This window comes from Heterocephalus glaber, unplaced genomic scaffold (genome assembly GCF_053883595.1).
Source record: "Heterocephalus glaber isolate CG9 unplaced genomic scaffold, H.glaber_assembly_v1.0 deba00000071, whole genome shotgun sequence".
Taxonomy (NCBI): Eukaryota; Metazoa; Chordata; class Mammalia; order Rodentia; family Bathyergidae; genus Heterocephalus; species Heterocephalus glaber.
The window spans coordinates 36103203-36131051 of record NW_028258137.1 but is presented as its reverse complement, the minus strand read 5'-3'; the positions used below and the strand labels follow the sequence as shown (position 1 = coordinate 36131051).

At 45.6% G+C, this 27849-nt stretch overlaps 1 long non-coding RNA gene across 26 annotated transcripts in view; it reads left to right on the top strand.

Annotated features, from left to right (window-relative positions):
* LOC101715908 (uncharacterized) overlaps positions 1–27499 on the top strand; it is a 68780-nt gene extending 41281 nt beyond the window's left edge. For 17 of the 26 annotated variants that reach the window (XR_015449478.1, XR_015449524.1, XR_015449528.1 and 14 more), the window contains 3 exons: positions 2181–18628; positions 19549–19610; positions 22469–22833. This is a non-coding gene — a long non-coding RNA (uncharacterized LOC101715908). Of the gene's footprint in view, positions 1–2180; positions 18629–19548; positions 19611–22468; positions 22834–26405 lie in introns of those variants that run through there. The other 9 variants (XR_015449526.1, XR_015449504.1, XR_015449498.1 and 6 more) reach the window with 5 other exon arrangements.
* Positions 27500–27849: the final 350 nt, after the last annotated feature.

The following is a 27849-nucleotide window of genomic DNA, read 5'->3' as shown; positions in this document are numbered from 1 at the left end:
ATCATCTAAGGCACATTAACACTATTAGTATGTTTTCCAGCCTTTTTGATTTTCTTTCTAATTTAACATCTCTGTTTCCTATGGTATTCCAATTTCACAGGTTATCCATGGCTTATAGAAATTTTCTCAAATTGTGAGAAATAGACTTGATTTACCATTTCTTTTTCATTTTTTAGTTTATGCATGTGCTTTATTATTAGTGTTTGTACAATTTTCAATTTAACGTCATCTTTCTGGGTCATTATCATCCTAGCCTGACATGGTTTTGATTATTAAGAGGTTGTTACCAGAGCTTAATCAGCAGTCCATGGTTGATCGTACTTTGTAAATATATGATTCAGCTAATGGCTTTTTGAAACTTATACTGACCTCTTTTTTAGTTAGTTATTTCAGTCTGGATAGTGTTATCTTTGGGGAATTTCTGTGCACGATGTCATATCCCATCCTCGTATTTGTTGCTGACTGAGTATTTGAGGTAAGGTCAACTCACAGAGAGGTTACAGAAACAAAGATGAGTCGAAAATCCAAATCATCTCATTAGAATTATTGTCAATACAGCCCAGTCCTGTGTCACATCAGGAGATGTGACACCCGTCAACAGAGCATCTCAGACACACACTGTGCCCCCCTCCACCTGCCTCCGCCACACCAGGCCCAGTGCTGTTCTGCATGTGTCTACAGCAAAAGCTCTGTGGGCATCTGACAAGAGAGGCTTAGGTATGCAGGCCCCACTTCATCATGCAACAGCCCGGGTAATAGAAATTGCTCATTATGAGGACTGGAGAAAGTGGAGATTAAATAAAGGCACATTGTGACCGGTCACAATTTCTAAACAAATCCTCCTGACTAATTTGGGCCTGACACTTCCAAAGCTGCTGTTATTACTGAACATGAGCATGTGGAAAAACTTAAGTCAAAACAAAGGATAAAATTCTTGAATGTTTTGGTTTAAAATTCTCTATTTCCTTGTGTGTATGGACACTTTCACCTTTTATCTAATCTAACTTTGGTAAGTTGCTATTGTGCTCCTTCTCTAGATCAATTCTCTAAAGATTTAGAAAATAAGAGGTTCTTTTATCTATGTGTAGTAATGGGTTTTGTGGGCTCTTAAAGCATTATCTTTTATGAGTCCTTAAGTGCTAGAAGTGGGGAAAACCATCTTTCTTTTAAATTTAGCAAATAGCATTTATGTGCATATGTGCTATGTGCTTATGCCACATACACACCCCATAATAGAAATATCATGGAAAAGCAAACCGTAAGCTTTTAATGCGGCCAGGCAGGAGCTTTCTCCCTTGCATCCTCTCCTGAAGTGGCAGTGAGAAGAATGAGAGGCCTCTCTGAGTCTGAGGTTATAAGTTTACTCCGAAAAAAAAGTCCATTCCTTTTTAGGCTCCGTATCACACCATAATAAATGTGAATCTAACCAGTTCCTCAAGTGCTTTCTAAGCAATGCTTCCATCTACCATCATACACGTATCTTTCTTTTATTTAGTAAGTACCAATAAAAGCCAATTGGAATGCAGTGCCATTTGCATGTTGAACAATTTTACTCAATGTGGCATCCAGGGGTGGAACAAGCTCATCCAGTAGTCAAGAGAGGGGAAAAAAAATTGATTTTTTGTATCCCAAGCGAGTTCCTCTAGATTTACAGAGCAGGTGTTTTTAAGATGGGTGTGAGATAAAGCTCACAACACTTGGCTGTTGCCAAACCCTAGGCATGCTGATGGGGATACCGGACACCATCCGTGGGGCATCAGACCCTCACTGCTCCTTGAATGAGCTCTGTTTTAGGATGGTATTCATGAGAAGGTATTGAATTTATCATGCCATAAAATGTCAAACTTTCACATCCTTGAGCTAGAGTTGATTAAAGTGGGATTTATGTTTATAAATACATTTGATTACTAAGGGAAATAATTAGGGCACATAAAAGAAACATAATGCAGAGATGTAAAAAAAATGTGGGTTTGGAGTTAGACCCAAGTTCAAATCCCAGCTCTACATGCTGAGTGACATTAGACTAGTCAGTGTCTCTGAACTTCAGCTTCTTTCTCTGTAAAATGGGAGATCGAAAAGCTAGCCATAGTTTTGTTGTATTAAGTAGACTGATACATGCAAAACAGTTCACACATAGTAAGCACTAAATAAATACTAATTTGCGTGATTTTTACTTTTAGGCACTTAAAAAAGAATTTTACAACTGAGATATCAAAGGTGGAGATGCTGGGGAATTCTTTGACTTTAAAAAACTGGAGTACAAGATGAGGCCCTGTTTGACAACCAGATTTCATGTGACAATAAGAACATTCCAGCCAGATATATGCACCTCAAGATTTATCTGAGCAAAATGCTTAAAGGTACCAAGGTGTTTTTTTTGTATTTTTTCCAATTATAATAAAAGAAGTCCTCATTCCTTTCTGCTCCTCTCTCTGTTAGTGCTGTCGCTTTCACTTACTCTGTGGTCTGTGAATATATTTCTCTTCCTAGTCTGGCTCTTTTTTTAGATCTAGTTGTGAAGTCTTTATTCTCTCACATAGACATATGACAGTAGGGGAGGAGGGCATGTTTATTTCCTAAATTTTCATGAGAAATCTGTCTTGCCAGTCTCCATGGAATAGGAAACTCAGCAAGGACAGTTTAGGTTGTTAGTTTCATTTCCCTTTCAAGCCACATTCACCAGTGCACCTAGTGCACTGTGCACATTCATCAGACATTTTGATCATGGAGAATAGCAGAGGCTTCAGAAGTTTGGGGCAGGGTGATTTTGCACAGGTGGGAGAGAATCCTGAGCCCTCAGGTGACGTTCAAGCCATCTCTATTGTTGCCTCAACCCCTATTCACTGCCTCTTTGCCAGGCTGCCCTGAGGCTCCTGGAAGCCACCTCATCCATTAGCATGGCAGGCTGAAAGTCCCTAGGAGTTAACATCTCTAGGGGCCCCTTAACCAACGCTATGTATATAGGTGTAAATATTACAAGGATGTGCTTTGCACAGTTTCCCAAAGTTTCCCTGTGTTCGTTGGGGAAGTAGGCCAAGCCCATAGCCACCAGGCCCTTCCCCAACCTTCCTTCTGCAGGATGGCCGATTTGTACTTGAGGAGGGAGATAGCAGGGTCTGTGGCCAACACAATGTGAATGTGTTGGTTTCTAAGCATGAAGCCTCCTGTCTACTCCATCTCCTCTTCTCACAGGCCTAGCAGACAAGTGCTTTGTGTTTTTCAGTAACAACCTAGGTAAGCCAGCCACCATATACCTCCCAGTGTATCAGAAAACACCTGCCTCTCAGAAGGATTCCTGCTAATGGACTGTAAGCATGGTAAACACAGCCTTTCACTGCAAACCAGTCTGTCCTGTGGCAACCTGAGACCAAGACTGCATATCCAGCTAGGCAGATCTCTTGAAAGTGTCTCCTTTACCATATTATCTGTTTCAGACTTGTGCTTATCTCTGTCTTGTTTGGCCTTCTCACCTTTGTGATGCTTTATGTTCAGCACACCCACAGAAGCTATGTAGAATCTGTATATAGTATATTAGCATTCCAAAAACATGCAATCCCAGTAGTAGACAATAAATTTGATTTTGCATGAGTGGCATCCTTTATACTTTGCTCATAAGACAATCTCTCAAGTGTATCTTTATTTTTCTTGTAACACACACAGATAGTCTGTGGATTGCATGATGGTTTTTTTTGCTCAGCAAAAAGGACTTGGACAAAAAAGCCATGCTGGTGTTCTTATTTACAAAGTCTGGGAAATTAATGTCAGCTGTTGCTCAGTAATTAGGAAAATTTAGGACCCCTGATGCTCCAATATCTTGCATTAAAGGTTGTATGTCATTGGTGTTTTCATGAGAATTTGCTGGATTTCTGTCATTAATAATGGGCATAAACCCAGCAAGCAGTAGAATATGTATTACATTTAATCAATTTGCTGTTTGTATTCATTATGCATGTCCTCCATTTTGAGTCATGAAAAATTGAAAGGCCACTGCAAATAGAAAGAGCATCATGGATTACAAATGATGTAACAAGAGCATAAGTGGTATTAATTGGTCAATTGTGCTTGTCAGTACTTTTAAAGTGATTAAGGTAGAAAGATTAGAAAGGACAGGAATGTGCTTGGCAAATAAAAGCCAGGATCATCAGGGCTCTCTTAAGTCCTTTGTGCCCAGATAAATGTGCAAAACCCAATGGCATTTATTCCAAGTTCATTCAGCAAAAACTTGTTGAGCACCTACCATGTCCCAGGCATTGTGCTGAGTACAGCCGAAAACAAAGTAGGTGAAGTCCTTGACCTGGAAGCTTCTCTTCTAGTGGGGAGGAGGAAATGCAAAATGAGCAAATGGACATATAACATAATGTGTGGTCCTGTGAGACCCATGGTGACTATCAGAAGGCGTAGAGAACAATGGTGGTAGAAAAGGAGAACCTCTCTGGGAAAGTGACATTGAACAGAGCTTTAAATGCAGAAACTGTGCAAACATCTAGGGGACAGTGTTTCATTCACGACTTGGCCCAACACCCCACTCCCACCCCAACACTCAAGAAGAAAAGATTCTTGTTCAGATGGTCCTGACTTACATACCATGGTTCAATTTAAGGTTTCCTACTTTACAACCCTGCAAAACTGAAACACATTTCTGGAAACTGCTTCATTGAATTTTTATCTTTTCCTGGGCTAGTGTTTGCAGTCCGATACTCTCTAATGGTGCTGGGTAACAGCACAAGCTGCAGTTCCCAGTCAGCCATGCAATACACCTGCACGCTATAGTGTGGTGCATGGCCAGATCTGTGTGGATACACATATTCAACAAATTGCATGGGATATTCAACCCTTCATTATAAAGTAGGCTTTCCCTGCTTTTCTGCTGCACAGCTGTCAAACTCATCCCTGCCCCTAGGCCTGTGATTTGCTGTCTTCTATCCTTAGAAATTCACATCTCAGGGCTAGGGATGTAGGTCCTTAGCACTGCGCCTGCCTGGCAAGTTCAAGGTCCTGAGTGCGATCCTGGGTACCAGAAAAAAAAAGTAAATTCAGATCTCAGCTCCCAGATCACCTCCTCAGGGACCCTTCCTGACCACGGGGGCTGGACTTGCTTCCTGGGCTTCCCCAGATCTTCCTGCTCTGATTTGCTTACAGCATTTATTGTTACCTGAACTGTATGCTGTCTACTTCCTTGTTTTTTATCTATCTCCCACATTTGAATCTGAATCCTGTGAGATCAGGCAGATGTCACTTGAGTTCACTGCTTTGTCTGGGTGCCTAGAACCATGCTCTTAGCCTTGTGTAAATACTGAATAGTTTCTCTAGTGTGAGAAACTGAAAGTGTAAATAAGGATTAAAATGAATAATTGATAATTTGAAATAGGAAGAAAAGCTTCAAAGGGGCAGGGGAAGTAGGAGGGGAAGGGGAAAGCAAAAATTATGAGAAAAAGAAAAAAATGGAAAGAAAGGCTATGTAAATAGGGAAGGGGGGTGGGGAAGGGCGCACAGGTAATGGGGAAAAAATAAGAACCAAGATACATCATGTACAGGTACAAGCACCCAGTGATAAATGTAAACACATTGTATACCTAAAATGTACCAATATAAAGTTAAGCAAAAAAAAAGAGCCTTGGTGAGCTCAAGTTGAATGAATGAGTGGATCAATCAGTCAACCAACCAACCAGCCAAAACTAAGACTAGAAACAGACAGGTTTCTGCTTTTGTATTCAAATAATTGTTTAAAAAACTTTTTTCTGAAATTCCCATGGAAAAAATATATATAGATTCTAAACAGTGTTCTCAGTGACTAGGTAACATTGATATTTGTGCTTCACATGGCTACAACCTAATGCCATGCATTTCTAAATAATATACGTCGGGCCGGGGATTTAGCTCAGTGGTTCTGGCGCCTGCCTCACAAGTGCCAAGGTCCCAAGTTTGATCCCCGGAACCAAAGAAAAAAAAAAGTGTATGTGTATATATATATATATATATATATGTGTGTGTGTGTGTGTGTGTGTGTATATATAATGTCTTTTCAATATACTGATGTGCTTTGGCTGACTAAATGCTGTGGTATTGTCACTGAGTATTAACAAGCAATGGAATGTCAGTCCAGGGTGAACCATGGCAAATGGGTATTTCTAGCAATCCTCCTTCTTTAGAACTGACAGTCTTAGATGCCCTGCTTAATACATAGCATCTGGAAAATCCACCAGAAGAGGGAGATGGTGTAGTGTGATGGTACCAGAATTCCAAGTCCTTGCTGAGTGCATTCAGTATCTAATTCAAAGAAGACTTGTGAGTGTCTTGTGCCAGACTCTGAAGCAGGTTCTGGGGATATGGGATTGTGGAGATGATGTTGCTTACCTACCAGAAACAGCTGACATTCAACAACAGTGTTTCTAAAACCCACCTGCACGTTAGAATCATGTGGGGGCCAAGTATACCTATGCCAAGTGAATCAAAATCTCTGGTCCTGGAGTAGGACACATTCATCTGTGGTTTGTAGTCCCCAAGTGCTGTTCATGGGAAATCAAGGTCAAGACCTACTGGTTTAGTAGAAGGATGGATGCACAAGGAGCAAAACCACAAAGCAACAGGACAGTGGCTGTGACAACTGGCAGGTGTGAGCTGGAAAATGATGACATTTCTCTTCGGTGCATAACTACAATTCAGAAAGAAAGGCTTTCAGGCTAAATCACCTGTTGTTGTACAAGACATGTATGTTGCATCTATTTATCACTACCCTCCCAAAAGCAGACAAAAAGAGCAAATATCATTCATTTAATGATTGTTTTCCCTTCGTGGCAAATGAATGGTCTTATTTTTCTACATAAGCCAGGAATTGAATGTTGTATAATTAATCAAATCAAGAATTTTCATTAAAACATGGTGTCTTTCTTAATTAGCAGATACTAGAGATGGGAAAATATGAGAATCCACAGTGTAACCATCAAGAGGAGGAATTAGCATGTTCTCTTAGATTATTTTAGAAATGTAGAATTTCCTAAAGCACAATGGTATGGATGATCTGAAACTCCCTTAGACTGCCTGTGCCTGTGATAGTAGGGAATGAAAGTATTTAGGCTGGAGAAAAGCACATTTTCTGGGTAATTAACTGAAGTTTATCTTATTCAACTAGAGATTAAGCTTTGCTTCCCCCACCCTATTCCTTGAATAGAACAGGATAACGAGAATGGTTTTATAAAGGGTACATTTTTTTTTTGGTACTGGGTATCGAACTCAGGACCTTGCACTTGTGAGGCAGGCGGCAGAACCACTGAGCTAAATCCCCAGCCCAAGGCTACATTATTGTTCTGAAAGTTACTTCTGATTATGCTTGGAAAGTTGTCCCTGGTTTTTTGTTTTGTTTTGTTTGTTTTTTTGAGACAAGGTCTTGCTAGTAGTTCAGGCTGGCCTCAAACTCGTAGTGATCCTCCTGCCTCAGCTTCCCGAATGCTGGGATTACATGTGTGCACCACCACAATCTGCCTGTCCCTGGTTTTTGTCTAGTGATATAGTGCAGTGCTTTAAAAGACAATGTTCGGATTCCAGTGAACATTTTGCAAAAGTAAGCAAACATGTTCTAAGAAAGTCGTAGCCCTCACACTGCAGCCTGGACAACTCTAACACACTCACACTCCACTTCCCTCAACAAGGAAACATTCACAGGAAGGCCAGCAGTAGGAGGAGTAGCAGCCAGCCTACCCCTGGGACCTGTGCTGCCAACCCCACCCTTGAATGCCAGTTACCAAGAGCTGACCATGGGCTCCAGCAGTGTTCACAATCACAGGGGAGTTGCATACTTGAATCATTAAGGAAAGTGATATTTTCCCAAACAGGGGATGACCCAAGAGGTCAGCAGGAGAAGGACTGTGGGGATGGAGCAGGAGGTGAAGGCAACCAGCAAGACCGGGGCTCAGGAAGGCCACAGGGCGTAGGACTCTGTGGACAGCCCTCCATGCAGCAGCAGATCTTAGCTCTGCCTGCATGCTGGAGTCAGCTGGGTGCTTTAACAATTCCAAGTCCTTCAGCCCATGCCCAAAGACTCCAAGCAGGAGAAGGGATTGAGGCTACACCTCAGGGCACTGTTGGAAGCGCTCCCTGGTGCACCTAGTGTGCAGCAGGGCTGGAAGCACTGAAACCTCCAGATAAGTGATGGAGGAGGGTGATAAGGGGAGTAAGGTTGGTGATATGTCCTAGGTCAGCAAAGGGCAAGGACACTGAAGGGAGCTTTAGTGGGGAAAGATGAAGTCTAAGTCCAGGCAAATGTCCCCATCCTTCTGTTCTCTCCCTATTTCCTGGCCTGCAGAAAAGGCACTGTGCATGGCCAGAGGGCTCAGACACAGCCTTCACCTTCATGCCTGGCTTTCAGGCCCCTCCTCTAGCAAGTGACACTGTGGGGAGAGAAGCCCCTTGCAAAAGAAGTAAATATGTAAGAGAGAGTCAGAAGCTAAGCCTAAGTGGGAGGAAACAAGAAACCTCTCCCTCAGAATGGGGGACTTCTCCTGGCCCAACCCACTGCAGGTGCTCCAGGCTGTGTCACCAGGCAGCACCAGGGCTCTGTAGACTGTCCCCCACCTCTTGGCCCTGCCTGTCATGCTGGCAGATCTTACTGAAGCAACCTCACATGGTCACATGGTCACGTCCTCGAGACCTCAGGTCCTCCTGATCATGTCTAAAGGTACAGAGAGAGGGGCTGGCCTCTCCTCAGGCAGCATTTTCCAGTCAACACAGCAAATATTTCCAGGGTCCAACCACAGACTTCCCTTTTTAGGAGAGGCCCAGCCACGATTGTGCCCTGCTCTTATTTCTTAGCTTTAAGGCTGGCAGGAAAAGTTGAGTGTGTTTCACGAAGTCAAGCTCAAGGTCTTACAAGAGTTTTAGATTTTGTAAAAGAATTGGACAGATTTATGCGTGTTAGAAGCCGATTCATTAGAAGTGTGTTGATTATATGGTTTTAAACTCCAGATAAGCCATAGGAATGCCCTACATAAAGCATTGCACTGAGTGTGCAATGTAATCACTGTCTTTGATTATGATTATATGTTTTTTAAAATGTTAAAAATTATTAGGCACATGGATGAATTATGTTGCCTAGGCACTGGTTTATCTCTGTGAATTTTGAATAGCATTTTTATATTTGGGTTATCACGTTGAATTGTCCTAAAAGAAATTAGTTTCAGCTTACCAAACCACCACTCATGACTGCATGTTTATTTGCACAAGGAGAACTGAATCTGAATATAATCAGTTAGGTACGAAATCAGTTTTATTAAGCTGGACTTCAGAAAGGGGCATTTTATATTCTTGTTTCATCATAACTGATTTTGTTTTTTGCAGAATTAACTAAGAATCACTAGCTACTGAAGTAAACTGTACTGATTCCATAATACATAACATTCAATTTTTATCACTTCTCTCTGGCAAACTTGTATACTTATTTTTTGTTCAGATTAAACAAAATCAGATACCCTGAAAAAAAAAAAATTGAATGTGTTTCAGCTCAGTCGGTCCTCCCTGCAAAACAAGGGCCACTGATTTCCCTCTGGTCGCCCTTCATATCACTCTCCATCCTTCCCTCCCTCTTCCTGCTCCCAGGCCTTGCAGGCTGATGTCCGCACCATGCTTTCCTCTTGGACTTTAGACTGAGTTCAGGACCAAGAGGAGATGGGAGGAATGGGGAGAGAAATTGGGGTTGTTCTTCCTTACTGAAGGCCACATCCTTTTCCCCAGGCCCATAAAAACCTAGCTGTTTATTACCTTCTGCAGTATTGATTTATCTTTCCTATTTAGATTCCACCTGGAATTCATTTTAATTGTGAAAATTTCCAAATGTATTGAAAAGTTAAAAAGAGTTTAATAAATATCAGCAGCCTTCAGCTACATTTTGCCATAGTTCAATATATAAAATAGTAATATAAATAATTCATTGAGTTGTATAATGTTAGATTTTTTTCCTGAACCATTCGAACATGTTAAACATGTTGTATTTCACTCCTAAATACTTCAATGTGCATCTCCTAATGGTAAAACATTCTCCTACCTAACAGCCTAAAGCTAACATTAACTCAGTAATACCACCCAGTTACGTTTTTTGCTTAAAAGATACTTTGTTGATAATCCAACATTTAATAGTGCTTTGCTGCTGACAAAGGACTTTCACTATTATTTCATTTAATACCTGCAATAGTCTCCTGAAATAGCTCTCTCTCTCTCTTTCTCACTCTTGTCCTGGAGATTTAAACCCAGGGCCTTATCACAGAGCTACATCCCCACTTTAAAATTTATTTATTTGCCATTTGAGACAGGGTCTTGCTAAGTCACTAAGTTGCCCAAAGATGGCCTTGAACTCGTAATCCTCCTGTCTCAGCTTCCTAGAATGCTGGGGTTACAGGCATGTGACACCATTCCCAGCTTCATCTCTCTGTTACAGATGAGGAAAGTAAGAATCAGAGAGTAAGTGATCTACAAAGAGCACACAGCTGGTAAGAACCATGACTGGGATTCAAAGGCAGCCCTGCCATCTCCACATTCCACACACCTGGTCTGATGTGATAGTTCAATCTTCCCAAAGAATTGGCTTTTCTACACTTTAGGGCCCCTGACATTTTCCTTACCTCTTCCCTCTTTAACCTTTCCACTCATCAAAAACATGAGGCTCCCTTGTCCAGCTTCACCTAGACATAGTGGAGCTGTGCTAGTGATCCACCTGGACCTCTGCTTGCTGAGGAAAATTCAAGGCAACACGCTTGGACATTGCATTTAATTTAAGCGAGCATGATGGATTGCATGGTATTTCTTAAATGCATTAGGCTTAGTTTTCCTTTCATTCCCTGGACCCGGAGAGAAGAAAGCTTCCCACTGCAAACCCTTAGATTCACCCTCCTTGATAGAGAGAATGGGCTTATTCTGCTTCACAAGCACGTGAGACCAAGTGTCCTTGAACCCCCAGAAGGACAAAATCTCTGATTCTCCTTGGCTGCCAGACCTGCCCCCAAGGTCTCTGTGACCGTTCCATTTCCTTCACACAATCGCTGCCCCACTCCAGGCCACCTCGACACTTGCTAGGAAATCACAGCACCCCTCGCCTGGCTCCAAGTAGATTGTTGTGTGTACCATGCTCCAGCCAGATCTCATGGGGTTGCCAGGCCACAGTGCAAGGCACTCTGCCTGGAGCTGTGCAGTACAAGGTGTGCTGTGGCCTTTGCAGCTGCCTTTGGTCTGGCCCATGGTGACTTTGCTCCCCAACCTACCCAAAGTTCAGGCCATGCCAGCCTTGTTTTTCTGCACCAAGTCCAGCTCCCACATGGGCCCCTGAGCTTGCATTCTTCATCTGCAATGCTCTGGGGCCCCTTCCCACCCCAGAGGTATGTACAGGCCTATGCCACCCTGACTCAGCTTGAAGACCAAGCCCTGTGCCCCACGGTTGCATCCCCACAGATGCTTTCCTAGCACCCTACCCTTTGCCTGCATGTCCCCCAGCATCTTCACAGAGTGCTCAGTGGCCCATTCAGTGACTGCATCCTTACAGTGTCTCTGGGGAGCAGAGTGAGACGCAGAGGAGGAATAGCACCCTTAGTCTCCTAGTTACTTAGTGTCAGAACCAAGGCAGGAGTCCAGGTCTTTCTCAGCCTGAGCTGCTGCCCTCACTGCCTTGGGCCATCCTGACAGCACAAGACCCACAGGAGGGATGGTAAGTGCCTTTGCAGCCTCCTGTCTGTTCCACTCTGCACTCTCCTGCATCCTTTCACCCATCACCTTCACTATTACCATCACTTACTCATCAGGTATTTATGGAGCATAATAATCCATACCACATTGTACTGACCACAGAGATACAACCATGAGCTAACAGGTTGCTGCCCTCAGGGAGTTGCCACTGGAGTAGATAGGCCAAAAAAATCACACACACACACATATAACAGAACATGTGGTTGTAGCCACAGCAGAGCACCACAAAGGACAGCAGGAAGTAGAATGAAAAAGGAAGCAGAGGGCAGAACTCCCCACGGAACACCAGTCTTTTTTCTTCCTGGCAGAATGCCAGTTGCATTCAGGTGTCCATCCCCTCAAGCCCCTGGCCCAGACCCTCCGGAGAAACCACCCTTGCCCTAGTCCCAGGGGTGGGACTGGAGGAAAATGCCATCTGTTGGCCAGATGCCTCAGGATGAAGCATGGGGCACATTTCAGGCCAGTGCGCAAAGGTAATTCCTCTAGGGAGGCAGGAACTTCTAGGGAAGGTGTCTTGCTTTTCAGAGCCACAAGCCTCTCTTGTACCTCTGGTTGTTGTCATGTCCAGATGTCATGCCTGGAATTGCCACAGCCACTTGCTCCCAAACTCAGGACAAAGCCAACACCATGTTCTAAGCAGAGGTAGGGAAAGAGCTGGGTTCCTAATGCTACCACCAAGCTGCTAGAGCAACCAGGCCTGAAGCCCTGACTCCCTGTCAATGGGAGATTAAGGATTATTAATTTTTCTGTTTTTGTAGCAAAAAAAGCACCAAAACTGACACAGGGACTCAGGTCATAACTGCTTCCCTCACAGCTGAATCCCCAGCTTCTACCACAGACCCTCATCAGTGTGTGGGGGATGCAGGGTGTATCCTACAAGACTTCCCAGGAGCAGGTCTGCAGACCAGGCTTCACATGCACATGTGGGATGAAGGGAATAACCCCAGGGTGTGACCCTGGGGCAGGGGAGAAGAGGGCAGAGAAGTAAAAGGAAGAGGAGGGACCCAAGCAGAGGAGCTTGGGAGCTGGCCTTTCCTGGTCCCCCACACCTTGGTCTCTGGCTGAGGGGTGCCCTACAGGACATAAACAAGAAGGCACCACCCAGCGGAGCACCTGCTTACTATGGAGGCTCAGGGTCAGTGAAGCAGCATAGCAAGCACTGAAGGATGAGGGGATCCACCAGGGTCTGGGCAGGGCCATGGAGTTTGTGCCCATTCCTACACTTAGCTTCGGAGCAAGCAGCCAAGCCTAGGAGCCCCCTGGCCTGCACACACTTTCACCGCATTCCCCTAGGGCCAGAGGGGTCTTTTCCTTGGCCTGCACAGAATGGCCAAAGGAGCCCCACCTCTTATTGAAATGGGGGGAAAAACCTTTGCATTTCAAAATTATTATTGTACTTCATTATTCATCTACAAATTGTTTTTGGAACACATTGAAAGCCAGATCATAATTTGATGATGAAATATTGATTATTCACCTACATCTCGTATGCAGAGGTCTGTACCACAGAGATAGAATGCCCACCCTGTCATATCTTCTATTTTAGGTCAATATGAAGATGGATGTTCCTCCCAGGCGAATTTTGATAAAATACTTGTGTTGATTAAAAAAAACACTAATCCCAATGCAAGTCAATCCAGGCATATGGGTTTGGGTCGCTGCCCTTCCTGGCAGCAGCCTGCTCCAGGAGGGGTTTCCAAACACCAGCAGCTCCCAGCCAATCATCAATTCTCTTCATTTAAATCGTGTGAGTAGGAAATGTCACAGGAATGCTGGGTTGGCAGGGAGCTGCCCACTCCTGCTCCGAACTGAGAAGGGAATGAAACTAAAGGCAAACACAACTTGTAAACAAATCTGGGAGAAGCTTTATTACCATCATTAGCAGTGTGCATGTCCCCTGCTGCTTCCAAAAAGAATAAAATTAAAACGACAGAAGACTCCATCCTTCTTACGTTCTTGGCATATGGCGGACTGGGTCTCATCCTGACTGTGGGCATCTGCTATGCCTGCCCAGCATATATTGCCACTTGAAACTCCAATCATTAGTACTTCTTTAAAATCTCATTCATTGTCTGCTTTCCCCACCGAAAGGTAAGGCCCAAAGCTCAGGCATTTTTTTTTTTTGCTACCAGGGATTGAACTCAGGTCCTTGCACTTGCGCAGCAGGCGGTGAAACCACTGAGCTAAATCCCCGGCCCAGCTCAGGCATTTTTATAGCTTTCTTCCCCACTGTATTTCCAATGCCTGGAGGTTGAATTAATTTCTCTTCTGCTTCATTCATTCATCCAACACATGAAAAAACTATAGGGCTCTACTGGGTTCCTGGATGCTTCAAAACAGACATTTGAGGGGATTGGGGGGAAATACAGCTAAGAAGTACTGAGAGTAAGTTCAAAAGCTGTAATTGCATTGGGAGAAAGTGGGCAAGGTAAGAAGAAGGACTGGCTGTGCAGATGAGAAAGATTCCAGTTTTAAGTAGGGTGGACAAGGTTGGCCTCACTGAGAAGGTAAGTATGAGCATGACAGGGAAAAGGAATTTCCAGGCACTTGGAACAGCCAGTGCAAATACCCTAGGGCAGGAATATGCCTGTTTTGTCTAAGGAACCGAAAAACAAATAGTTGCTGGAGTGGAGTGAGTAGACTATTTGCACCAGTAAATAAAAATCGATGAATCTGAGGCTTCCAAGGACCCTTTTGCCCCCTCTATGACCACCACACAGAGGAAGCCCATAAAAAGAAAACGCTAAGTGAAGAAAAGTACAGGCCCCTGGATCCAGCCACACCTGAAGCAATTTCTAACCAACACCTTTTAGGTGCTGGAAGTGACAGGGTCCCTTTCTGGAGCCATTTGTAACTGAACAAGTCTTGGTAAAGCATTAAAACTCCTTTGTCTGGGGCTCTTGAGGCACTGCAGCCAGTGTGGTGTCACAATGATGTCTGTGGGCAGGTGCTGGGGCTGTGGGAAGTCCAGCCTCGGAGGGCGAGGCCCGGAATCTCTCTGCGCAGGGGAGGCCTGCGTAGCTGACAAGTGAGAAGGAAACTCTCAATTTTGCAATTTTCAAGTGTCAGAAGGATATTTTATCACTACTCTGACGCCCAGCATCAAAGGCAGATTCTCCTGGTCTTCCATCAACACATCTGCTGTGTGAGGTTGGCCTTTGCACTTGCATGATCCAGAACTCACAGCTGAGAATGAGGACTCCAGGTATCAGCAAGGCCCGTTCGAAGGACTAGACAGACCCTCCTCCAGTTACCAAAAATATCCACACAAAGGTCCAAAAGATTCTGTCCAATTCAACAAGTGCCTCCAGCAGCTGCTCTTCAAGACCCTAGAATGCACAGCTGTCCCCTGAAAAGGCAGGTACAATAATCTAGGGGGCAGGTGCCCCTTTCACTCATCCTAAGCACTATACTAAAGACACTAGGGTCCAGGGCAGAGCCCCCCACCACCAAGAGGAGAAAGACATTCACATATGAGTACTTCCATGTGACTACTCACCCAGTTGTTCATTCAGCAAATGGAGCAGGAATTTCCTATGTGCCCAGGACTGCTGGGGTTCTGACCCAGCAACCAGCAAGATGGGCAAGATCCCAGTTCATGTAGAGCTTTGTCCTATCAAAAAGATAAAGGTGATAAAGTGAAATTAATTGTACAAAGGATAATTTCTGAAATTGGTAAGTGCAAGTAGGAAAACACATCAGAGTATTTCAAAAGAGAGGCACTGGGGAGGGTAGAGCAAGATAGAGACATTGGGGAAGGCTGAACTGAGATCCAAATGAGGAAAAGGACCCCCTTGCAGAGTTGAGGGGAAAATGGGCTCTAGCAGAGGGTGTGGTGGGTCCAAAGGCCCAAGCAAGAACTAGCTCAGCACAACCAAGCACCAGAATCCAGGCTGTGTGGTTGGAGCTCAGTGAGTAGAGGGGAGAGTGAAGGAAGTTGAGTGCAGTTGGGCCAGCCCGGAGGATGCAGGGCCCATCTACCAGCGAGGATCTGGGATCAGATCACCTGTGAGTGATGCTGACATACTCCCACTGGGATATTTCAATGTTCTCTCCTTAACCAGCCACTGGGTACAGACAAGAAATGTGCCAGCAATGCAAAAAGATAAGGAGGGCTCTGTTTTTTCTCAAGATATGAACAATGTCCCTTGTATTTTTTTTAAAGAAGAAGAAAGTTTGCCAACAAGTATGGTTCCAGACAGAAAATAAAGAAGAACCACAATAAAGGAGGGAATGACTCCATCCCCAACACCCAGTGGGCAGCAGCACCAAGGAGGGAGCAGTTGGTTCCAAGTATAGGATGTGAGGAGGGGAGAACAGGATGTACAGAGGCAGGGGACATTGACTACCTGAGATGGGGGAACATGTGGCCTTCTGAGAGGCAGTAGCATGGGATCAGGTGCAGCAAGTGAGCTGGGGGGAATGAGGGAAGAGCCTGAGCTGTTGGAAGGCCTGTATTAAAGGCATGGTTCCCAGTGCAGTACTGTTGGGCACTGGTGGAACTATTGAGAGGTGGGGCCTATTGGGAGGTCCATGAGTCATTGGAGGTGTGGCTTCAAGCCATGAAGTTCTGCCAAATGTTCCCGCCATGTATGATAGCTGCCTTGCCACAGGTCCAAAGCAGCAGGGCCAATTACCCATGGACTGGAACCTCCAAACTGAGTCAAAATAAATCTTTTCTCCTTCTAAGTTAGTTATCTTAGGTATTTTGTTGTAGTAACATGAAGCTCACTGGTGCCTGGCCCTATCAGCTTCTGTCCTCCTGAGAGATCCTCAGTCTTTAGAAGGGGAGGTCTTCCCGGGTCTCTGGTTAGCATCTGAGCTGTACCAGCTACTACACTGAAGGGAGGGGAGGTCCCTAGGTTATAGCAAACCACACACCTGGCCCTGCCCAGCTGCTCCCCTGTCCACAGGTAATTGGAAAATCAAGAAGGAAGTTCATTTCTCTGTAGCAGCTACAAAGAAGAATGTGGGGGAAAAACAGCAGAAAAGGTCAGGTATGTCCTTTATCCACTAAACTCATCAATCAGGAGGAATTGTGCTCTGAGCCTCCCTCAGGAGGAGAGGAAGTCCTCTGCAGTGTCAAGGCCCACAGAGCCACTCCAAAGTGGTCCACAACAAGGGAATGTCCCTGCTCCACCTCCTGCTCCCTGGACCCTTTGGCCGAGCTTTCTAAAAAGAGAGGGCTAGGAGGGGCTGTGCCTCAGAAGTTAAAGGAAAGGCACCTTAGTGAGGCATGATGGGGTGACAGTCAAGGGAATGGGCTCTGGACTCAGGAAGATGTCAGTTCAATCCAGACTCCACCACTAATTCGCTGTGTGATCTTGGGCCACTCAGAACCTCTAAGAACCTGTTTCCTTATCTGCATTTCAGGACTGGTGACAGTGAAGATTCCTTGAGGATTAGTTCAATCAGCACCTGGGCTCCCCATGCATATAGCTGTAGTTGTGGCTTTTAACATTGTTTTTTTAACATTATTATTACTGTATCAGCCTTTATGATGACCCTCATTGATCTTTTCATCCTGGTTTTCACACGCTCCCATACTGAATGGGGTTGATTTATATACTAATAGGAAATGGCAGAAATGACATGAGGTGACTTCCAAGGCTGGGTCATGAAGACAGAATTGTGACTTCCCCCTTCCTCTTGGATGACTCACTCTGGGGGAAGCCTGGCATCACATCAGGAGGACACACAAGCTGGCCTATGATAAAGTCCACATGGTGAGACCCTGAGGCCTCCTGCTCAAGCCAACATTAGCTTGTCAGCTATGGGAACACACCATCTTGGAGATGGAGCCTCAGTTCCATCACCTACTAGATGACAGCAGCCCAGCCGACCTCTTGTCTGCAAGCTCATGAGAGCTGAGCAGAACCGCTAGCTCAGCAGCTCCTGAATTCTCAACTCAGAAATGCTGTGAGGTCATGGATGTTTACTTTCTTTCAAGCTACCATGTCTTGTGCTGCTTTGCTATGCATGAGTAGATAATTAGTATAATCATTATTCTGGAACTTTGAAGTGGCCGCTCCTCAGCCAACACTCGTGCAGGCTTCTCCTGCCTTCACGTGGACTGCTTTGCAGAGCCCAAGGGAGGCTAATTCTTTCTACTCCAAGAAACTCTGGATGAGAAGAGTCTCTGCCCTGGTCCTTTTTTGGTATCACCACTTCCAGGGAGCTCTCCTGATACCTCTTGGCCAGGATGGGGCCCTTCCTCCAAATGCCTGCAAAAGTGCTCTGTGCCACCCTCTCCCACACTTCTCACCACCTTGCCTCTTGGTTCTGGAGCCAGTAACATTCTCACCCATGCTTTGGCTCACAGCAAGCTCAAACCCACATTTTCAGTCTACTCTAGATGACTTCCAAGTCTTTATGGCAAAGAGATTGAAATCCTGTCCTTTAATCTTATTTTAAGATTATTCAGCAATATTCATATTGTATTTTCTTACCCTTAATTTATTTCTGCCCTTATTTCCTCATCTGTTTTGTGTGTTTGTTATGCAAATTATCACACATCCTTTGTGAGATGAAGCAGCAGTAAGCAAGTCACTGAAGGCCTGGGGGAAGATACAAACATCATCTGCTGACAGTAGGCCATATACTCCAGATAGCCTTGATCTCCCCTGCTCCTGCTCCTCACTTCTCTAATGGTGACACCACATTCTCCTGTGGCTGGAGGTGCATTGAATAACTTTCTCAGCTTCTCAGCTGCACATCAGATTTGCAGTTACTGTTTGGTTTTCCATGGCTGTTTTCCAAACTCTAGGGTGAGACAGACCAACAAGCTGTTCTGGAAGGAGACAGCGGAGTGAGCAAGGGGCTTGCTGTCCCCTGGGGTGGTGCTACAGGACCAGCCCAAAGTGTCCACTGCACTGAAGAAGCAGCCTCTCAACAGCCACCAGAGCAGGTGAGCAGTGCAGTGGCTTGAACATTTCAGATGGGATCCCGCTAGCAGACACAGGTGGGGTAAGCAGAGCCTAAAAGCAGCAAGTGAGTAGCTTCCAGCCTAATCCTGGACAGAGTGGGGCCTAGATTCCTCCATGGACCTGAACAAAACCTCTGCAATGTTGTTTCCCAGCAGCCATCATGGTGTGAAACCAATGTCATTAAGATTATCCAACAGACTCCCTAACTCTAGTTTTATGCCCACTAAGCATCCTTCCAGTTTTAAATTGGCTCTTCATGTCACGTGCAACAGGGAGAGTGCATCCAAAAAAAGGAGGCCAGCTGACTATTTCCCTTGGCCGCCATCTTTTTTATTAATAAACAAACTTTACACACACACACACACACACACACACACACACACACACACACGTGCGTGCATGCGGTGCTTCTTGCCACTCCTGACCCCCATCCACTGTGAAGGGGATAGTGAGAGTTATCAGTTCCATCTCCTGAGTGTGAATTAAGCCAAATAGCAGGGAAGTCTCAATGGTCCCTCTCAGTAAATCAGAGCTCAACAGAATCAGGTCAGAGCTGGAAGGATGCCGAGAACCCATTGCAAGTAATGACTCCTGCCCCAAGGTTTGCAGAAGTAACACTGGGGTCTGTGAATTCTTGGCAAAAACTCAAGAAAGCTAAGGGAATCCACACATTAGCCAGTAATGAGGCCACACAGACTAACTAAAGCAACAGCCACCTCATTAAACTGGGAAGCTTACTACTGTTTTTATTGCACAGTCACTTCTAAATATCTTTTATTAATAAAATTGGGGAAATGAGTTTGTTATTCCTTAATAAATGCAGTGTGTTTGGTTGATGAAATCTTTACAAGATGGGGATCAATAAGTGCTGAGAATACTAAAAGATATCCTTGTTCTACAGGGTTGAAAACCCCTGAGGTACCATCCCATACCTACCATTTTACAAAAGAAGATGTGATACATGTAAGTACCAATTCCTTAAGTGAATGCAATTTTATGTATCACAAACATATACTAATAAAAAAAGAAACTAAAAGGTAAAGATAAGGAGGAGGAAGAGGAAACAACCAGGCAGCCAAAAAAAAAAAAAACATTCTTTTTCACAAGCTTCACATTTTACTTAATCTCTTAAATTATTCTATTCCCAAGGCTATGGCAGCTTGAGTATGAGGAATAATCTGTCTAGAGCCTGTTTGTTTGCCTTGTCTCCTAATTTACTCAACTCTCCATGAATGAGAGTATGAAATTTTCATCGGTTCACCTGCTAATTTTGACAGGAGAAAGAAGAGGTTCAATATTTTGAAAAGAGAAGAGGGATGGGGGAAAGCACGTCTATTACATCAATAGTTTCTCCACATTATTCGATCTTCACAAAAATCCCAATAAGAAGGTATAATTTTCCCTTTTACAGACAAGAAATTTAACATTTGGAGAGGTTAAGAGATTAGCCAAAGGAACATAAGCTTAGAAGTAAATTCCAGTCTAAAGTTTATGTCCTGGCTCATTCCACTACTGCTCTGTAATGGTAACTGGGTTCAGCACCATGGACAGCAACAGAGCTTCTACAGTCTTCTGGGTGCTGGCGATGGGGCTGGAGAGAGTGGAAAGGTAGTGCTGATTTCCTGGGAAGAGATGTTTCTACAGAAATGCCTGACTGAATAGGAATAGGATGAGGGCAAGGAAAGACACATCATGGTAATTTCTTTACATCTGTATCAAACTGCTATTTTAGAATCATTTTCTATCCTCCTGCCAATTGCATAAGATAGGACAAGTATTGTATAATGACATTCCCAGACTGCCACCCACAGTTTGTGTAAGGCACGAATGACTCAATAGATGGGAAAGTTATCTGTAATTCATAAAAGACACTTTCAAGGAAACCACTATAACAAACCCCAAATCTCAGTGCCTTAACAGAATAGAAGCTTGTTTCTTCTTGTTTATTATGAAGCTTTCCTCCAAGAATGACACTGGTACCTGGTGCCTTTCTTCTAGTAGCTCTGTCACCTTCTAATATGATCTGGACACCAATCCAGAAGAGGAAAAATCACAGATACCCGGGGAGATATTCATCAGCTGAGTTTGGCATGACACAAATCACTTCAGCTCACATTTTGTTGGTTAGAACCCAGCCCATGGCCATGCATAGCTGTAAAGAGGGGAGCTAGGGGCATTGTCTAGCTGTGAGTACAGGAAGATGAAGAATGAGTCTTGGTGAAGACAAAGCAGCTTCTCCCACCTGAAAAAAGCTGAGAAACTGTCACAATCACAGTGAGTGTGAGTTCCGTTTGAGAGCTTGAGAGTGGGAACAAATTAAGGCCCAACCATGGAAAGCATCTCAATCCCTACACTTGTGCTGGATGCAACAGGCCTGAGCTGTCCTTCCCTTGGCTGTCTTGGATTTTCTATCTGGGCTTCCTCCATGACACAAAATCTGGGGAAAGGATCACAAGAGGGAGCTGTTAGTCATTAGGTTCCCCTGGAGTCTGTCTACATATAATGATATTGATAGATAGATTGGAATTTAGCTATAGATAGATCTCCACAATACTGAACATTCTAATTCACCTACCCAGGACAAATTCCTCTGGGGGTGGGTTTTTGACAGAGGAATTGGGATTCTTTCAGTTGTAAGTGACAGAAATCCACATCACATGGTCTTAAGTGAGAAAGGAAATGTATTGGTTTGGGGGAGTGCAGGGGAAGGTCTCCTTTCAGGCACAGCCCCATGTAGACTTCAGCAGTTTTGTCAGGATGTCTGGGCTCTCTGTCTCTATGCTCTGATATACACAGAGGCTCCATTTCCAGGCAGGCTCCCTTCATGGATCAAAGTGGCTGTTGGCAGCTGCAGGCACACCTTTTTCTTTCTTTTAATCAGCAACACCAAGAGAATGTTTCTTTCTTGGTAAAAACCCCATGGTGAATGCTTTAGGCACTAATATCCTGGCCTGGGTCATTTGCTATATTGGTTCAGTTTCGGGTTCTCTAATGGTGCAGAAGGCAATCTTTTAGCTAGGCCTATAAAATCAGAGATGGGAAAGTCCACAGTGGCTGTGTGCACAATGGAGAGCTGAAGGGTACAATAGCTGCTTAGTCCAGGAAGCTGAAAGCTGTGGAAAAGAGGCTCAAGGATGTAGCATCTGTCCAAGATGATGGAAGCTCCCTGCAATGTCTGGTGTGAATCTCTGCCAAAAGATAGAATCAACCGGAGTCTGATGCCCACAGGCAACGGCAGTAGCAAAAGATGCCCTCATTCAAGAAGAATGAAGTTTTTCAAACACAGGCTGACCTTTCCCTTTCATTCTGTCCAGGGTACTTTATTGGTTGGTGCCACCCACAATTGGAATGGGTCTTCCCCACTTCAGTTTGCAGGCATACATGCCAGTCATCTCTGGAAACACCCCAGAGACATTGCTAGAAGAAAGCTAATCTGCTAGGCATTTCTGGAATCCAACAAATTAGGCACATCATGATTAATGGTGACAGAACCCAAGAACTTTAGAAGGATCATGGGCACTAGAGTCAGCCTGCTTTGGGATGAACCTCAGCTCTGCTACTCAGGCTATGACCCTGGGCATGGAGCTTACTTTCTCTTCCTGATCCTCAGCCTGCATGTGTACAGAGGGTTTGCTCTGAGGATGAAATGAGACTAGGCAGGGAATGTGCTGTTTCTGACACCCAGAAGTGCCCACCTGCACCTGGGACAGATAGTGGGTCTTCATTTGGGGCCTGCAGAGCTTCCACTCACCCCACAACTAATATGGTGCCCAGAAGCTCAAGGAAATGCTCCCACTTTGCTTCTTCCCCGTCCCCTATAGCTCCCCATACTACCTCCCTGTGGCTCTCCTGATGCCCTGGAAACCAAATGCTGCTGACCCTCTTCCCTGCTCTCTGGTGGCAGCAAGACCACAACATTTCCACCCACATGAGCATCTTTCCTTCTCTCCCTTGGGACATTGTGGCTTCCCACCACCACTTTCAGCCACCAAACCACAAGAAGATAGTCACAACGTCCCCTCTGTTTGCTGACTTTCCTTAAGGTCACCCTTTGTGATATGTCACCAAGAGCGAACAAATCTTCACTGTGTCCATTCTATCAAAACTTGTTTCTATATGCATCTGTCATCACTGATTGCATTTGAATGGTCTTGGTCTCTATTTTAAATAAAAGATTTATGCCTTAGCTGTCAGAGCCTGCCTTTATTTGAAAATTTAATCTTGTTTCTAGGAGTCTAGATTAACTTATTAGATTTAGGTATCCCTCGTGTGTCTCTGAGAGAGAGAAGGAGCAGAATCTCCTCTCTGCATGCAGCCCTTCTTGGTGGAAGCCAAGAGCCAGGCCTCACCACCCAGCACACCAAGGTTGGACAGAGGCACCATCCTGGAAGCTGCATTTGGTAACCATGGATCCAAGGAGCCTCTCTCTGGGTCTGCAGGACTGGGGGTCAGCTCCCAGACACTTAGCCCAGGGGCCTATGTTCATTGCAAGGTCCTCCATCAAACACACAAACCTTTCTCCAGCATTCCATGGAGTTTTCAGAAAAGACCCCCAGTAGGAGACAAATTTGCCAACATGTCTGTGCCAAGGAGCTCTGAGCCCCCCTTACCTATACTGCGTCTTCTATGTCTCACAGAGCTCTTGTGCTGATTAGACCACAGGGTGAGGAGACTTGGTTTCAGCTCCACTGTGTGACCTTGTCCAGGCCACTTAATTTCTCTGACCTCATCCGAAGTCTCCTCATCTGGAGGATAGAAGTGATGTGAATGCCCACCACATAGGACTGGTGTGTTTCACTTATTGAGAAAACAGGGGATATCTTTGTTTTCTGCTACTATAACAGAATATCACAGATTGGGTGGTTTATATATAATAGAAATGTTTGGCTCATAGCTCTAGAGGCTACAGAGTCCAAGGGCTTTGCACAAGCAGCTAGTCAGGACCTTTACAGTGATATCACATGGCCCACATCCAGCCTCCAAGCTGTGACACCTCCTGTCAGTAGGGCCCCTCCCACAACCTTCCCACAAGCCACTGCAGAGAAAGCAGCCTTCATGCATTCATGAGGGCAGGGCCCTGAGGACCCAATCTCCTCTCAAGAGCCCTGCCTCTTGACACTGTTGCAATGGCAGATGAGTTTCAACATGAGTTTTGAAGGAGATATTCAAAGCATAGCAGGGCAAATGCTCAAGAGTTGTCCCCTACAAGTTTGTCACCACACTAGTTGGTCTGGAAACCACTAACTCCTTCAGAGATCAGGACATAGTGGCTCAAAGGCAGAAGTGATGTCGCAGGATCACAATAAAGTCAATGGCAAAGCTGGATCAGAACCAGGAACCCTGATATCCAACCCAATGCCACTAGCTTTCTCATCTCTTCTCTTCCTCCTCTTCCTCCTTTCTCTCTCTCTTCTCTCTCTCTCTCCCTCTCTCTCCTTTCGCTCTCCCCTCCCACCCCCATCTTTGTCTTTCTCTGCTACGAGGACAATTATGCCCCCATTCATATTTTGAAACTCTAAACCTCCCACGTGAGAAGACAGTGTGTGTATTTGGAGAGTCTTTAGGACACAGCTAAGGTTAAATGGGATTGGAAATCCTAATCCAATAGGATATCAGTCCTTTTAAGAAGAGGAAGAGAGAGGCCCCTCTCTGCCCAGGATAAAACCTACCTTGTCTTGCCAGTGGTTTGACCTTGGACTTGGACTTCGGCCTCCAGAATTGTGATAAATACACCTCAGTTGTTTAAGCCATTGAGTCTATGGTTTTTTGTTATGACAGCTCGGACCAGTATTCCATCTCCTTCGCTCCTCACCACCCCCCAGCAGTCCCTGACTTTCCCGTTCCACTCGCGCCATCTGCTGGACATACTCGGGATAGCAGGCACGGTCCACACCTCAAGAGATACCTCCTGTAAGACCCCCAAACCAAGACAGCCCCTTCTCAGACACGCAGGCACGGACTCACACACACGCACACACGCACACGCACTCACGCACACACAGACACACACGCACGTGCACAAAGCCTAGGGTGACAGCTGAGATGTCTCACCGCCCCAGTTTGCCCTGTCTCATATCAAATATCCCCCACATACCTCAATTCCTGACCTGAAACCTTATTTTGGGGCATATGCTTCTTAAAGCCAGGGCCTCAAAGGACCCGTCTGTTTGTAACCCTCACTTCCAGATGCTCTCTCCACAGATGGAACGTGAGAGGCACTCACCAAGGGTTCATGGAGTGACTAAGAGACCACACTTCCCTACCAATGTGTTAATTGGGCATCACCCCAGGGGCCCTGAGCTCCAAGGTGTAAGCACCCTGCTGGTGGAAGCCCAGCTTGCACACACAGGACCGTGTGCTTGTGCCTGGGTGACACTCATGCCCCGCCCCCAGCAGCCAGCCTCCCGGTCAGGCCAGGCTAAGAGGTAACTGATCGGGAGCTCGTCTTCCATCTCAGAATGGCCTCAAACTGAGCTCTGCAGAACGACTCTGAGCAAGGACATCCATTTCTTGCTTTGTCACTTGGCAAAACAACTCAAAGGAAAAGAAGGCACAGTGACTGTTCCCATAATTCAGTGGCCTGGGCCTCTGGAGGAACTGTTACCTGATGGGACTAATTAAGATGACTCTATCTAAAAGGAGAGGCAACCCCAGCTCCAGCTTTTTGACCTGCAGGCTCCGCTATCTCTCCAGTTCCTAAATCAGTCCCGACGAGGCTCCTGGCCCTGCACACTCAGCACAGGCTCAGTTCATCCTCTGTAGTCCAACCAAGGGGGAGGAGACCAAGGCCACAGTCTGGGCGCAGCATTCGAAGGGCTGTCATGAGGGCCTTTCCCACCTCCCTTTGCTTCAGGCTCTCTGGCTGCTCAGCGCTTCAGCATTGCTGATCTTGTCTTTATTTGAAATTTTAATATTTTATTGGTTGTGACATTTTGGTATAAATTTTAACTTCTCAATGTAAAAATATTGCATTAATGAGTTCAATCCCCAGCACCCAAATAAATTTGCATTAATGAAAACAAGAACTCAAACACATCATTTAAATACCCATGTTCGTAGCAGCATTCATCACAATCGCCAGAAGGTGGAAGTAAAGCTTGTCCATCAGTGGGTGAATGGAGAAGCAAAATGTAGTGCAACGAAATATTGTTCAGCCTTTAAAAGGGAGGAAATTCTGACACATGTGACAACATTCAAGGAACCCTGATTCATTATGCAAAGTGAATTAAGCCAGCCACAAAATGACACAGACAGTGTGAGTCCACCTGCTGTAGTTTGGCCCTGAGGTGTCTCCCGAGGCCCACGTATTGATAGCCTGGTGACCAGACTGGCACTAGAGGGAGGTGGTGGAAACTTTGGGAGGTGAGGTGATGGGGGTGGAGGGGACATTGGGGCCCCACCACCTCCTTCCCACCAGGATGGACGCTGCCCTCACAGGGCCAGGGCAACAGGGACAAGTGACCATGGCCTGAGACCATGAGCCAAAGTAAACCTTTCCTCCTCCTGAGCTGATTCAGCACAGGCGTTTGTCACAGTGATGGAACATTGACACACACACTTCCCTGGGCACTGCAGCAATCAGATGGCTAGAAACGGAAAGTGGCTTCCAAGGACTGGGGGAGCACGGAAAGGGACTGAGTGTTTGATGAGGACAGACTTTCAGTTGGGAAAGATGAAAATATTTTTGCTGACGGATGGTGGTAATAGTTGTATAACAACATGAACGACTCTGACCAGCATCACCCTAAAAAACTACAGGTGAACCAGAGACCCAAAAGCCAAGCCTCCAGCTCCAGGCTAAGGGCTTCGTCCAAGAAAGCTCCTCTGCCCGCTTCCTCGTCATCCCCAAGATGCAACACTACTGTCCTGGAGACTGCTGTGCCCCGGATGGAGCCTCAACCCACAGGAAAGTGTCTGAGTGGACCCCGAAATCCCAGGGCTCCAAGCTGTCTCCCATGAAGATGGGCTTCACATCTGATCTTGCAGAAAAACCTAAGACAAGGCTGTTGTTTGGTAGGTGGGGTCAGCAAAAACAGGTCAAGTCCAATTTTTGACTTATGTAGCAGGGAGAGTGGCTGCTACTTGTTCCCCATCATCTGTCCAACCTCTTCCCTCAGTCACAGAGCCTAAAGATTTAGCTGGGCCCTGGCTGCCTAGAATGAAGTCCTCATTCCTTGGCTTCTCTTGCTAGCTGGGTGTGTCCATGGAACTTAGATCTATCTGGCCTAAAACCCAGAAGCTGAAGTGTCACATGGAGCTTTGGCGAGATGTCCTTATAGAGCGCACATGCCTGGCAGGGACACAGACAGACCACAGCCACCACCAGCACCCTGCAGGAGGGGACAGCCAGACCCAGCCACACCCACACTGTCACCCTGAGGTCTGGCTCACAGCCTCCAGAAATGGGACAAATAAATGCTTGTTGTTCAAGCCACCAGGTTTCCAAAATTTTTGTTAGATTGCCCTAAACTGCCTGGCATACTTGCACACACCTGTAACCCCAGTACTTGGGAGGTTGAGGCAGGAGGATCACAAGTTCAAGGCCAGCCTGGACTACTTAGAAAGACTTTGTCTAAAAAAAAAAAAAAAGCAAAAGAAGTATAACAAATGGACACTTAATTTGTATTATCTGGTGAATGAATGACTGATGCTGTTAAAACTAGAAGCTCCCCCAAATCAACAAGGGTCTCTCAGCCCTGGGTCTTACCTTTATTTCCAGAGATTGCAGCTGAGAAATTGGTCCTGTGGGCTCTTTTATGAAGAATGTGTCTTGAGTCTGCCTCGGCCTCCATAGCCACATCACTGCCCTTCTCCAGACTCCCCTACCCCTTCACCCCACAGCCATGTTGGCACTCAGCCTTCCAGGCACCCCAAGTCTACCCCTTCTGCGGACTGCTCAGTCATGTCTCCACTCAGGCTCAGGAGAAATGACAGGGTGCTGGGAAGGTTCCCAGAGTGGCCTCTTGAGCAGAGATGCAGGAAAAGGCCCCTGCCCCAAGGACAGATGGAGAGGCTGGACCGAGGGAGGGGTGCGAGGACAGTGGCCTCTGTGGATGCGCAGATGCTGAGACCACCCCTCCTAAACTGTGATCAGAGTCAAGCAGGTTCATTTCCAAAGCACTTTCTGTGCACTGCCTCCTCATCCTCAGTGAGGAGACACAGCCAGAGACTCTGGGGAGTTTGCCCAAGGTCACACAGCAGC